Raw genomic sequence first — 16,037 nt, 5'->3', positions numbered from 1 at the left:
ATACGCGTATATTGTAGTATATACTACACCCGTGGCATAATATAGGGTAATAGACGTGACGACGGGCGATTTGTTTTGTGAACGGAGATTTTTTCTTGTTGCCAAGATTTTTTATCACCCTTTTTTCGATCAACTCGACTGTTTGTTTCCCGTTTCTACGCGACTCACTAATTCCTTCAAACACAATAATTAGTGGGACCTATAATATTTACGAATAGGTATAGCATTATAGATACCTCCTATACATTGTTCAGCCTAAAACAGGTACAGCCTTACAGGTGTAGGTAATATATACATATTTTATTCATTTAAAAATAATTATAGGGCTGTTGTGATTGGCTCGTATATCAACACAATATTTTATATTACCTAAGTATAATATAATATAGTAAAGATTCTATATAATTTTCTTAATTTATAACATGCATATATTATATTATCATCCCAAGTCCCCAAAAACTTTGGTCTTTACGACTTAAGTCGGCGCATGATTTAAGAAGCTTAAATTGGTACTATAATTCCCGACCAGAGCCGATAATATATATGTATTGTATATTAACAACAGAGAGCCACGCATGACTGCATGCAGGATTAATAATGATGGGACCGGGAAAGAGGCGGTGTAACAAACATGGCGATGATGATGGTGTCACCCGTATAATGATCTCAGTCGCTTGATCGACGGGGTTTCCATGTCGTTTTCTCTCCGCAGTACTCGTCGCAGCAACACGTGTCGACAACGGGACACGATGGCCTAAAGGTATCGGCACCACTATAATGATATAGTGAATGTCTGTATGCATGTATTATAAATGGGTGATAACAACAATTTTAAATTTTTATCATGAAACTTGATATACCAAATTCATATAAGTCGATAATCGACTAATCAATACCTAGTAATGCAATAAAAAAATACATAAATGCATCCTACTTTCCGTTGAAATAATTTTTAAAAAAAAAACTTATAAAATATCCATATAGGTATTTACGTAATATTAAGTATGTGAATATTATAGGGTACTTGTATAAAATAAATACACCTTATTTAAGTCATATTTGTTATAGATCGTTTAGTATAGTATAAACAAAATAAATATCAAAATCGATAAACAAAAAAAAAAAATCAATTTTACTAGGTAATTCAAGATAATTAACAAGCCAACGAGTGTACTTGCCTGTCGTATAAAGAGACTAAAAGGGCCTTGAATCAGAAACTAAACGTTACCTATATAGAAATATATAGGTATACCTATATATAAATACCCAAACATTCATATTAGTTATTGAAAAAAAACTGAATTTCGACAATCATCACGGAATATTATAATAAACATAATATAATTCATTACATATACTTATACTACGCTTCTGCACCTGCAGTAGTATAATAATACTCATTGTGTATTGGGAAAGCGAATTAACAAAACGCGTTGTCGTGGAAACAATTTATACCTTCCATTACGGGATATCTAGATACAGTTTTATATTGGTTATTTTACTTTTTCTAATAAATTAACTTCGTTATTGAAACTTTATACGCTGGTATAGCAGAGCTAACTGTATATACGTTGGTAAGTAAAATTTCTACTAATATTTTCAAATCTACTTCATTAAAAGCATAACGTATACGAAATATCGGAAAAATACTTACAAGCTGATAATATATATATTAGGTACTATAGTATCCCGACTCCGCAAGTAGGAAATCACGGGGAATCCGCTTAATCATCAATACGCACAGGCATCAACATTCAACAGCGCTCACGGTGTTAATATTTGTTTTGCCAATAGAGTAACATAAAATTACCTATTTTATTTATTATGTACTGTGATTAAGTACGTGTCTTTTGTTGTTTTTCGTCTCGCGAAGATTCCTAACCCACTAAATTAATGTGAATGCGCGTCGACACACTTGTACCTATATTGTGTATAAACATGTAAATTGTAATAGAGTTAGAGTTAGATAAAGGTAGGTACATTGTACGTACCTGACTGTACCTTTACCTATACGGTAATACCTATATTATAATATATGTATATGCAGTGGCGTAAACTGGGGGTCGCACGGGGTCGCACTTGCGACCCCTGAAAAAATATCATAGGGTCGCAAGAGTATCTTTTTGCGACTCTAAAAATCACGATTTCAGTTTTCGAAAAATTGATTTACCAATATAATAATAAATTAACTAATTTATATTTTGAGAACCAATGTTTAACTTTGTTTTGAACTTTTGAAGCATTGGAATTATTATAATATTATATAATTTTCACATTTATTTTTAGTTTTGTTATTAACCATTTTCTATTATTATACCTATATGGATATTTATATTTTATTGTGATCAGCTGACTCGAGTCTCGATGGCAGCTGATAGTGAAAACATGTTTCATAGCTTAAAATTATTATTCGGTTGTTTTATACATGAATTTATTCTTGACTTTTGTATTTATATCTTATCCGTGAACGATCCAAAATTAAAAGTATTTCGACAGCTCTACAACTTAACAAACTAAAATAGATAAATATTTTGTAAAAATATCGAAAAATCGAAAGTAAGTGTGTATTTTTTCTTTGAATTCGTATATTTGTTTAATACACATATTCATATAGTATGCATTAAGTTTAAAATAGCTCTTCAAATATATTACTGATTTACCTATATTATATTAAAATTTAAAACTACAATTTTTACAAATAAAACAATTTATATTTGATCTATAGGGTAATTATTAAGGTAATATTATATTATTGAGCAAATTAAATTTATTTTGGTATATATTTGTTGTATTATTTTGGTACTAATTGTTGTACCTGCTTATTAGAAAAATACTAATACAAATGCTGAGAAAAATGTTAGCTTATCTGAAGAAAACCTTCATTCCCCAAAAAAAAGATTAAATATGATACCTAAATATAGTGAATAATTTTAATAATTTCATATCATATATTTAGTATTCATATACAATTTATTGTAATTATATTTATATTAATTAAATATCATTAAATATTTCAGGATATTTTGTTAAATTCTTCTACATTAATTCAAAGTGATAATTTTGTAACTAGTTACCTACGTTAAATAAATAATAGTTGATGTTTTGGTTAATTTGTGTAATATAAAAGTGATAAATATGTATTTAAACATACAAATACAAATATAAATAGGTAGTAGGTACATAATATATTATAAAAATCTAAATGGCAGCTGTTATATAAATTTTATTAAATAAAATAATTGTTGTATTTTATGTAATCATATATTCTTTAAGAAAATTATACATATTTTATTGAAAGTGGTCGGTAAGTACCTAATTATTACCCTATTAATTACAGTGCATATTCATAATATATACCAATTACCAATAGATACAATATGACAATATGTGTTTAAGCATTTAAGGTTAAAATAGTTTTGTTGAGTTTATGTACTTGTTATGTGAAATATAGAATAAAATAAAACATTTTAGGGGGAGGGGGGTTGTGGCGCTAAGCCCCCTAAAAGTCTGTCCAACCTAAAAACTTATTGCAACCCTAACAATCCAGCCCAATTTACGCCACTGTGTATATGTACTGTACAACATGTACCTATATGTAATATACTGAAGCTAGCTCGATTTAAATCTCTGTATGTTTGCAGGGTATTTTTACACATATTTAATCTTAAAGTTTGTCTTATAAAAAAACTACACAGCAGCATCGCAATACGTTTCCAGATCTGCATGCCCAAATATGCTGCTGTACAAATGTATTTATGTGGCTACTGGCTATAATATATCCTATGTCTACTTATGTATAATAACAGAAATACTGAACAATTCAATCAAGTTCGTGATTTATTTTTTGACCAATTCTATATGAATGATTTTTTTTTATGCCCCTTTTTATATTCATTTAGAAAAGATTGGCACGAAATATCGATGATATTATCATAACTCATTGACTCATAGATAAATAATATACCTATATATGAGTATATGACTATATAAAATTATTAAATATCCATTCCACCTATTTACACTCATTTCCGTGTGCACATAACCGAAAATTTAGATATAGATATATTTAAATGCAATTTAATATTATAGTAGATATATAGGTATTCGAATTACGGAGTAATCTACGGCAGTAGATTTTAGGGCTGAAAACTGCTTTATAAATCAATAATACAATGACGAAATATGGCAAAAATCTTTGTGACTGAAACGTATACCTATATTACCTGTTATACGATATATTATTATATAACTAATACTCTGTATGGGGCCAGTTACTATAATCTATATTTTATATTTATAGTATTGTGTTATATTACCTTGTACCTATAATAATAAATAACATGTATAGAAATTACAACTGCTTATAGCCGTGAATGTAACTTTTACTCTTCTATAAAAAGGTATAGGTATATAAGACAAAAATGTTACAAAAGTTCCTACACAAAACTATACTTAAGTACCTATAGTTATCAATTTCTACTTTTTTTTTTTATTAGAATTTAACAGAATTTACGAGCGTAGCACTTATAAAGATAAAAATAATAAGAAATGGTGCGAAGCTAACACTGCGACAAAAAATAAAATTATGTACTCCAATATTCCTATAACAACATGTATTGTGTGTTTAATAATATATTATATTATATGCCCGATCGTAATATTATATTATATACCCACGGACACCCGGCACATGATTTTCATAATCTTATCTTCATATGTTATCATGCAATAATATAAAATGTTAGGGTATAATAATATATTATATTAATATGTATATTATAGAATATAGTTTATAGACCAAAATAAAAAATAAATACATTTTGATAAATTATGATGTTGTTTTAAACTTACAAACGTATACCTACAAATTGTTAATACCTATGTTTATGAATATTTCAATTTTTATCTGAAACTAGTGCCTATAATATAATGTCTAGGAAAAAATTTGTAAAATAAATAATACAAAATTGAAAAGCAATATTAATGTGGTTTTAATAGGTATTTATAATACGTGAATACTTATAATTGTATATTTTATTATAATAACCATTAGGTATAGTTATTTTTGCACATAAATTGCACGGTTGTTTTTACTTTTTTCTTTTGCTAATGCTTCAATTTGTAAAACCAGTTTTTAAAATATAAATATTTTTATAAAACCGAGGAAGTATGTACTTATCTCTGCTATAGGTTTATAATATATATTATGTAGATTTCGATTGTAGCTGGGACGTATGTACATACTACTTATCATCATTCAGTTCGTCACTTCCAATTCAGTACCTATACCTATTACGTTAAATTTTTATTATTGTTAATGAAAATTGCTAATAACTTATAAGTCAATGACGACGTATAATATTATACGGTGCAATAGGTTCGTGGGATAAAAAGTGTAAAATAAGATTATATAAATTAATGAAAATTGTATTGTACATGGAAAATAATAATAATAATCTACGTAATGGTGAAAAGTTTCAAGTCTCAATATTTTTTTAATAACAATGAAATAACTGAAATTGTTAAAGGATGATACTGAAAATATTTCTCGTTTAAGTATCACATTTTGACAAATTATGAAGTCTTAAAAAATTAATTTTCAAACAAGATTATACTGATTACTGATTATGAGTAATCAAAGTGACCGATTATTCATTCGAAACTGTTTATATTTTATCAGATTTTCCAAAAAATAATCTAATTACCAAGTAATAAAACAATTAATTTTGCTAGGTACCTACTAAAAGTTATATGTCAAAATTTACTTTATCTACGTTAATATTTTGATAAGAAATTACAATTGGTACAATAATAATTATTTATTATTGATTAGATTAGCCTTAAGTACGGTCGCACTACGTACAAATAACCAATAATACTCTTTACCGTATACATAATCTGCATATTATGTTATTTATAACTCGTACAAATATTATATTTTATCTCCATATTTTACAACGAAACAGAGAATTTGAATTTTTTTAATGTTTTAGACTTTATATTATATTATATCATATAGTTTTAATACTTTAATATTAACACTTATTTCTTATAATCTTGGTCCAATCATATAATTGCTTAAATATAATTGTTTTAATCTGCTTCTTTTACTCTCGATTGTCAATTTATAGTTATTTAATACACCTATTAGGTACCAATAGTTAATAATCTGCAATATCATCAATTATTTTTTTTTTTTTTTGGTTGAAGCTTCGACAACTTAGGTCATTAGCCTTTGGTACTGTGGGGGGTGGAACTGTAGGTTTCATCAATTATTATAGCGGTAATAAATTAGCAGTATGATACCTAACTGATAAGTATTATTTTAGATTATATAAATTTAATTCAAATAATATACAATATATTATACATAATATACATATATATTACACACCTATATTTTTCATTTATTTAAAAACACGTGTCTATATACATACCATCTAGTATCTATGTAGTATATGTATAAGTACCTACTCGTATGTAGACGCGCGCGTAGTAATATTATTTTGTAACTCTGAGACGTAGGTAATTAATAGGAATCGTCTTATAGGTTCAGTATAGATTTAGTTAATATTTTTTTAATAATATCTCAAATCTAAAAGTTTGCTTAATAGGTAACCGATTTGCTGTATGGGTATTCCTTTTTAAACAACAACAAAATTGATTTTGACAAAAACTGGTTTTGAGTGAATATTTAATTTTTTGTTTTTCCTTATTATTAAAAGTACTTAAATAGACACTGATAATTTTTACTTTTGACCTCCAAAGTACCAACAAGTTTCACTTTCCTATAATAGGTAGGTACCCGCAGAAAAGATTTGAAATATTGAAGTTGAATCATTTGTTCTATTTTCAATTTTGTCTAAGCACAAATTTGTGCTTTAGATACACAAATAAAACACATCATTGTATAAGATCAATATCTTCATTCATCCTTCCACTCAGAATCTAAAATTGAGCTATACCTATACCTAATTATATTTTTTCTTGTATATGTATTGATTTATGTGACAACGATATAATGTACCTATTCCTACACACACATATCTCATAGGTGTAATTACATGTATTAATACATATTATGTTAATATTTACAGGTAAAACATATTTCACTTAAATAGGTGTTGTTTTCTGATATTGCAGTAATATAATAATATATACCTATCTATGTAAACAAGACGCCGAACCATTAAACTTGTACATACTCGTGTATATCTTAATTCACAGGCCACAAATAGCAAAACGATTTAATGTGAGCTTTAGTGCTCGTTATATAGCATCGTTAAAACGACATTAAATTAGTTCATAAAATTTTTTTCCACTGTTTTCCACAGACAATATAACTTGTGTATACGCGAATTTTTACACCACCTACATTTATAATAATAATAATAACTACATACACACGTATTATTTGTTTAAATACTATGATATGATACATATTATGTAGTACACATTCTTGTATATATTATATTCCCTCTGTCGGGGGTCGATGCAAATATAAAAAAATTATAAAAATAATAGTAATAATAACATCGCCGTGAAATTATTTTCTTGCCTCGTCGTGAACGTAATTCACTTGGAACTCTGCGCAAGCCTGTGGGAATATTCAAATTATCATGTTGTAAATTATGTATAGAAGTGGTCAAATATTAAGTATATAATATATGTTAAGTATATATTTAAATGTTTCGACCGGCCGCATTATGGTTTTCGCCTGTGACGGCATAACGTGGTGGAACATTATTATATATTATATTGTATACAAACATTGGTACACTGTTGTCATCTATCGACGAGACGGGAAAAGTATGAAAAAAATTACAGAAAAAAAATCTAGGTCAACCATTTCGTCGTTGTTGTTGTATATCGCGGTGACCCGGTACGCACACAGTACAATATAATATATGTAATTTAGCCAAGGGAATAAAGACTGAAACAAATTGACGGGGCTGAGCAAAAAATATATAAGTAAATATTGTCGACCCACATTTTCTCGAAAATGACCCTTTTAGTGTGCGCCCGCCGTGCCAGACACGCATATATTATTGTTATTATTTTATAACCCATGTATACACTTTACCTATAATATACCATGGTTGGTTTTTTTCTCGTATACTAAAATTCCTCCGTCGACACAATCCTTTTTCAAGCTGGGAGTATTATATTATTATCGTGTTTGCCGTCCGTCAGTATACCATCCGGGTCCGATGATGTGCACATCACAGCCGAGTATGACCCTCAAGTCAGTTCATAAATTCGTCTCCGATCGGAAGTCCCCACGAACTCGAAGTTCAGGTATGTAAATATAAGTGCTTTTTAAAAGTTAACAATTTAATATAATAAATTATTATGCACAAATGCATATATTAGGTATACGTTATAATGTTATATATACCTACACGATGTTGGTTTATTCTTTTTACGAGTCATCGTTTCATGAGCTTATAATATATATTTACCGGTACATATTTTACGGTTATATAAGTGCAAAAATAATATTTTCGTTGCGTTATCATTTTCAAAATTATCACGCATATATTTTAAATTAATTTCGAAATAAATATTGTATTCATATGAACACGATTTGAAATTTGAAATTAAAACAGCGCCGAATCACAATTTTGGTATAGGGTACGTCACACAGCATCAGTCATGGTCCATGAGACAATAATGCCGAAATTTAGTGTGCATTTACTTAATATCAATCTCAGTCATAATAATATTGTATTTCGGTTTTTACGATATTTTTATTGTTTCATGAAATTAATAAGCCTTAAAATGGTAATATTTTATAAAATATAGGTACCTATTATTATAGGTAGGTAGGTACACCTGTTTTGGATTCTGAGCGGAGCGATCATAAATGTATTTATATTATAACGATTTTACAAAGATATGTGTTTTTTATTTGAACATAATATGTTTTTGGGCTGGATACAGATATTTTATTTTTCTAATTAAATTTTTTCTAACGCTTTGTTTATCGCCGTAGAAATGAATACAATGTAAAATGATCTAATTCCCACTAGGTATACCTATGTATATATAATAAATTGTTACTTATTAATACATAATTATGATTCATAAAATGTATGAAACGGCGAAGTAGAAATTATAGAGTAACATGCTACGTTTATGTCACACAGTTACGAGTTACCAGATATCAGGATTTAAAAAAAAAATTGTTGTGTCTGTATACACGATAAGTAGTCGAAATAATGCTTTAACTTACAACATAAGTAACATTACTGACGAGAAAGTGAATGTAATTGGTGCATTTGAGAAGTAAAAATTTAAAATTCCTAGTAGTTTTTTAAAGTGTCGGGAAAAACAAAAATTAATTAAGGAAAAGCGGGAATTTATACGCAATTAAGTTTTTGAAATAAATCAATTTTGATTTTTGTTGTATGTATTTTTTTATGTAGATATTTTAAATTCAAATTTGGACGAAGTTAGATTTTTAAACGAAGAATAACGATTTTAGTATTTTTTTGTAATTTTAAAATATCATTATAATATAGGTACAGGCTGTGAGAACGTCTTCACTCAGAATCGTTTTTTTTTAAACAGTGGTTTTCTATAATTTAATTCAAATTTAACACATCCTTTACAAGAATCAACACGACACTTAATACGTACTTATAGCAGAACGCTTGCCTACCTTTTTTTGAAAATATATAATATTTATAACTTATAATTATACAATAATTGTTCTCGTTTTTGTAGTCAAATCGTTCTGATAAGGTCATTACTGAAGGTATGTTAAATAATATAAGTACCCCTTAATTTAAAAAAAAAATACTAAATACTAAATCTTAGTATTTTTTAATAGGCATTTTTCATGTATATAATTTTATCTTACATATCCTATATAGTAGAATGCAACGCATAGTTAGACAGCACAAATTCATATTAATAAAATGTAATAATGTAAATTGAAATATTGTTGGTGCGAAGAACGTGGTAACAATGTAGAAGAAAATAAGACGCATACAATAACGATCGCAATGCCAATGAATAATAATAATAATAATAACACTACGCTACGTTGTCGACGCGAAATGAGCGCTGCCGGTTGCTATGCCCCTGGTACAGAACCGTCGCTTACCGCCGCGACTTGTCCGTTGATCGTCCAGAGATGGGCAGCGACCGCCGCGGCAGCGATTGTGGTGCCGACGGCGGCGTTTTTGACGGCGGCGGTGACGGCTCGGCGGCCGATAGTTCGGGTGGCGGCCGTCCGACTCGCGCGCCTGGCTCATAGTGTCCTGGTACTCAGTCCGCGGTATATGCATGATGGTCGTCGATTCCGCGGCGCCCGCGGCCGGCCACACACACTCGACTCGCGGTTTTGACGGCGGGTGTCCGCGGACAAACGATACCGACGCAACCACTACGGGAAAAGTAATAATAATAATAATAACAGCAATCTTATGATGGTTTTGGGTTGCCGCCGCCGCACGGTCGCCATCGGTCGGTACTCCATTATTTAATAATATTATTGTTTTATCAGTAATAAATTACCGGTCAGTCATTACCGACGATTGTTTTCCGACGCGATTACCGCAATTAAAAAATTAATAGTATCTGTAAAATATCAACAATATAATACCCTACAGTCGATACAAAATTGTATTCACGCATTATTACACGTCTTATATAATATTCGTTCATATTATTATTCTGGAACAACTACCTATGTAATATTATTATTATTGTTATATTATGTGCCGTCTCTGTCTCTCGGCCGGTTCACCTCTTACTCTGTCTCTCTCCCTCGTCGTTTTCGTTCATTTTTTTCGGCAACGCCGTTCCGCCCATGCGCCCGCGTCCCATTGGCCGCGTCCCCGCCCGGGCTAACGCCGAAAAAAAAACACTATTGCCAAAAAAAGCCACGCACCGCCGGACGGCCCGGGTCGGGCGTAGTGGGCGCAATCGCTTCGTTATTCGCCCGCCACGGCCGCCGAAACGTCATCCCTACCGAAAAATTATCATTTCATCGTTCATACCTATATTATACGTTTTTTAATACATAATAATAATATTATCGTCGCGTATAAGACCGGTGTAAGTGTGCACGACTCAGCCTAACGGCTTATCCGAGACGGCCATGAAAAATTGAAGAAAAAAATTCATATAACCGTTTAGATAGGTATAAACATAAACCGTTCGTTTAATCCGCTACAGTGTTTTTCGGCTTGGGGTAACTCGTAAAATTATTGTAAGACTGGAAAGGTACCGTTAGTGCGTTTTACCTGCCTTTGCGTGATTTCAAAATCTGCAGTCGCGGTTTAAACGAGACGAACGACGCGAAAAATCGATGCCGGCAGCGGCGGCGTCTGACAACGCGAATTCACATCGGCGGCGGCGAGTGCATTTACAACCGCCGCGAAAGTGCATCCGCGGATGCACCAGCGTGCCGGCGGTACAGGACATGCGGCGGCGGGAGGGAAAAAATACGACCGCTTCGCCGTCACCGACGCCGTGGTCCGCGCGAGCGGTGCACTCCGAGGGAGCGAGAGAAAGAAGGACGGGCGACGGTGGCGCGCGACCGGAGTGGCCGCGCGGACACACGTGTGCACAACGTCATACGCGTGTCGGTGTACGACACCAGGGACCCATGGTCGGACAGCGCTGGTCCGAGGGGATATTTTTCCATGCTCTTTCGCGAGTCTCTCGCCGAGAGAGTTCTGCGTTCGACGTAATAATAATAAAAATTATTATTATTATTATTATGTTCGTGTTTTTCCGTCTATCGCCGCCGCCGCTGTCGCCACCACCACCGTCACCACCACCATAGCTCGCATAATGATAACGACGTTAATAATATTATTATATTATTGTTATTAATTATTATTATTATTTATTATTTATTACAATATTATAATTATTATATTTTATCACTTGTCTGATGTACAGTGTTCGTTATTGGATAGGCGCGTTATTAGGTATAGGTACCGTATATACGATTTATAAATCATGACAGACCGCGTTATCGTCATAAGTAGCACGCAAGCTGATCAAAGTAATAATTACTATACCTACCTATATTATAGAATATATATAATATAGATATATTGTTTGAATTTATATTGAATTATTATGAAAATACCTTCTTCTATTCTCATATATAAAATACATATTATTGTATGTGTTTATAATATAATTTATCAGTATATACAATATTCCCATTCTAATAAATAGGTATTTTAAATAATGATCCGGGATGTCGATCGAAGACTTTTGGAATAGATAAATTAATATATTAGAGGAGAAGCAATGAATATGGAATACCATTTTATTTTTGGATCTTCAGTGAATTCAGTTTTGATGTTATTGGAAAACCATTAATATCATATTAATTTAAAACTGTTCTAAAATAGGTTCCTACATTCTTTTGACGTGAACCACTTCAAGGTACCGACTTTAATATAATGACGATAATGTAAACATTTTGAATTTTACCATTCATAAAAATGTGTTGGTAATTTATATGGAATAGGTTATTAACAAGAATAAATTTAAATTTTTTAAGTCCTGATGTTTAAAAATTAATTTCATAAGCTTTTCAGACGTAGGTTCTATACTACTATAACATTTATAATTTAAAAACTTTACTTATAACTTATAACTTATAAGTAAAATAAATAAACTTTCTAGAGTTTTTGTGGTTAGGAAAGACAAAAAATTTGTTTTATTCTATTTAATTACAGTGCTGTGATATCAGTAATTACCATATGTCTTATAATACTAATAACTAAATATCAAGTTTCAATCAAATACGACAATTGATAACGCCTAGTATAGTTAGTGAAATAATTGACTATCCCATATAAAATAGGTACCTATTCCATATACGTCACTTCTCATCTATACCTATAATAAGGTTTTAATAAAGTGTTATAATTGGGTGGCTTCTTAATTCAAAATGTTGTACTCATGTTATCTGACTTAAGATATAATTATACCATTTATACTTATTATGTCTACTGATACAAGTAGATTGTATATTTCGACTAAAATTAAAAAAAAAAATTAAAAATTTAAAGATTTCATTACGTATCATAATATATTGTTGATTTGCATTTTGGATTCGATTTTAATTGTAGTGAAAATATATAAAATATGCATGTGTTGAAAATAAAAAATAACTTATAAATTATAATACACCGCATCGGAATGAAGAGAAATAGACTTTTCACTACCTTATTTGTGCAATTTATTTAACCTTCACCATATGTCAAATTTATTACAATATCTACCAATCATATTTCTTAATACCTACTTTGTATTTTAAATTGATAAAATTCAATTATAATATTGAACAGCGTTTCATGTGAGGATACGAATGTACGGATAGTATACAGAATACATCATATGTATATAATATATACAATTCACTTATATCTATATTCTATATATATATATAGGTATATATAGATATGTATTATATGTATATATACAGGTATATATAGATATGTATTATATGTCCAACAGATACTCAGCGCGTATCGCACAAACGTCACTTGAACAGTATTGTTCAATGTCAAGCAAATTGTTGTTTACGAGACAGCGAATAAATTATATTCGTCATTGTACAAAACAATGGTTTACATATATAAGTATATAACGCATATGCTTATATATAGACATATTATATGTGTGTTATTGTATGTATTGCATTTGTACCCATCACCAATTGCAATGTATAGGCCAAGTTCATATTATTATAATATATGTATTTCCCCTATTGAAGTACAAAAGTAACATACGAAACAATTCACCTTCGATTTGTAATCGCTCATCACTTGCATCGTGCGTATACATAATTTCATTACATTATTCAATTTAATTAAACAAATTAAACGCCCTTTACTCTGTGTCTAATTATATATTGTTAGTTTATGGAAAACAAAATTTTAAATAATATATTAATCATCGGTGTGGTGGATTTTCTTCCATACAGTAGGTAAAGCATTATTTATGACAGCTGCAGAATGATGGCTATAATATGCATCAGATTACCAATATATAATACCTATATTATATTTGATAATTTATTTATTTTAATTATTTATACTTATTACCTATAAGGTAATTAGGCATGTAATATTATATAGGTATTACAGTTTTGATATGCTGATTATAATAAATTAGTGATGATTAATTTAATTATTTTCATTCTAAAATTATTAAAACAAAATGTATATCTATTATATTATATGGATTAAAATGTATACACTAGTGTGTATATTTTAGTAAATTAAAATTTATTAAAATACAAATTGTAAAATATAGAATATGCATAAATCAGATATTAATTATAAATGATAATGTATATATTATACCTACCTACTATATTTTATTGGTTGACATAATACATAGTTGTAATAGATAATATAATAATTAGAAACCAACATTCATTTTTATAGTTATATTCTTTCTTATTTCATAATCATATTCTATACATACCTATACTTGAAAATTATAATGTAAAATCTTAAAATAAGAGTTATGCTTAAGCATGAAATCTTCAGGTATAAATGTATAGTATAATATATAGTGATTAGTGATTCTATAGTAGCCGGTAAGTATACAGGTACCAAGTATATAGGTAGGTTTGGCAGATTCATAAGTAATAATGCAATCAAAAACAATAAAATTACACAAAACACATCAATAGAAATAATAATACAATATTTTTTAGTCAATTAATAGTTTCTAAATAATTTTATATTAAAATATATTTCAATGAGTATAGGTATAACCTCTATATTATATAGGTAGTTTGAATTTAATATTTTAATGCGTATAGGTATTATTATTATAGTATGGCGACACGCAATGTGAACTATCAATAAAATAAATAACAATTCAGTGATTTTTTATCCGGGGGTTTTAATTCCAGAGATTTTTTTCCGCTTAGGTACCAACCCAAGTTTTTAATACAAATATAATTTAAAACAATTAAATACAAAATATGATCAATTTTTTTCTATAAATATTTAATTATTTATTTGTTACATATTAGGTTTATTTAAATGGTAAGTTAACTTATAACTATTATTTATCATAAGTAATTATTAGACAGGACAGATCATTTTCAATTTTAATAATATTCTATTATAGATATTTATATGTCCTATTTAATATTTATATATTTGTGTGTGTGTGTAGGTATATACCTATCACATTAATTTTTTTTTTAATTTAATTAATACATAGTTTTTCTAAAAAGAAATATTAACATATCTATTATACAAAATAAAAATTATCAAAATAAATATCAGTCATAATATTTAATGTAATACAATGTACCGCCTAAATTATATAGGTATTAATATTCTGCCCGTTCATTGACTTCAATATAATATATTAGTGAATAAAAATATATTGCTATACGCACACACATATTATATTATTTTGTTATATAAAAATATGATTTATATTCATTACCTATATACATATTAAGATATTAGGAGAATCTTATACGTAATATTATGTATCTACATAATCCCACTTTGTTCAACTTTATATACGACACTCCGTATAGGATTAATATATTATAACTCCCCAGAAACATTGTTATATCTGTACCTAATCTGTACACTGTATTAAAATAAAAAAAGGACAAATAATGTAAATTCTGTAAATTCTGTCTCTTCTGTCACAATCCCACGTATTAAAATATTAAATAATAAATAATATGTGTATATTATAAAGTCGTCGCGCCATCGTCATCGTCCGCTGCGGGGCGCAACCAAAAATGTCTTTAAATATATACGTATCATAAGACCTATGTAGGATCTACTGCATGTAATAATATCGTATATTTTTTTTGTACTATAATATAATATACCGCACTTCTGTTAGTATATTATCTACAGATAGGTATAATATATAGGTAGGTACCCACTGGGTCCGTGTGTGTCATAATTTAATCCGAGGAGAACGATTCACCGTCAAACAGTCGTATTTTGTATTACGTATAATTTATATACCTACACAATATATTATATCCACCCGTTGGATTATAA

General features: G+C 29.3%; 1 protein-coding gene across 2 annotated transcripts in view; it reads left to right on the top strand.

Moving 5' to 3' along the window:
- Positions 1 to 16,037, top strand: part of LOC100162565 (homeobox protein abdominal-A homolog) — an 84,275-nt gene that overhangs the window by 34,780 nt on the left and 33,458 nt on the right. The window contains exon 1 of one of the 2 annotated variants that reach the window (XM_016804218.2): positions 8,191 to 8,298. The exons of the other annotated variant lie outside the window; for it this stretch is intronic. The gene's annotated coding sequence lies outside the window, so the exon portion shown is untranslated. Of the gene's footprint in view, positions 1 to 8,190; positions 8,299 to 16,037 lie in introns of those variants that run through there. 2 annotated transcript variants of the gene reach the window in all.

The sequence above is a fragment of the Acyrthosiphon pisum genome, chromosome A1, assembly GCF_005508785.2.
Source record: "Acyrthosiphon pisum isolate AL4f chromosome A1, pea_aphid_22Mar2018_4r6ur, whole genome shotgun sequence".
Classification (NCBI taxonomy): domain Eukaryota; kingdom Metazoa; phylum Arthropoda; class Insecta; order Hemiptera; family Aphididae; genus Acyrthosiphon; species Acyrthosiphon pisum.
This window is presented reverse-complemented; position numbering and strand designations above follow the sequence as displayed.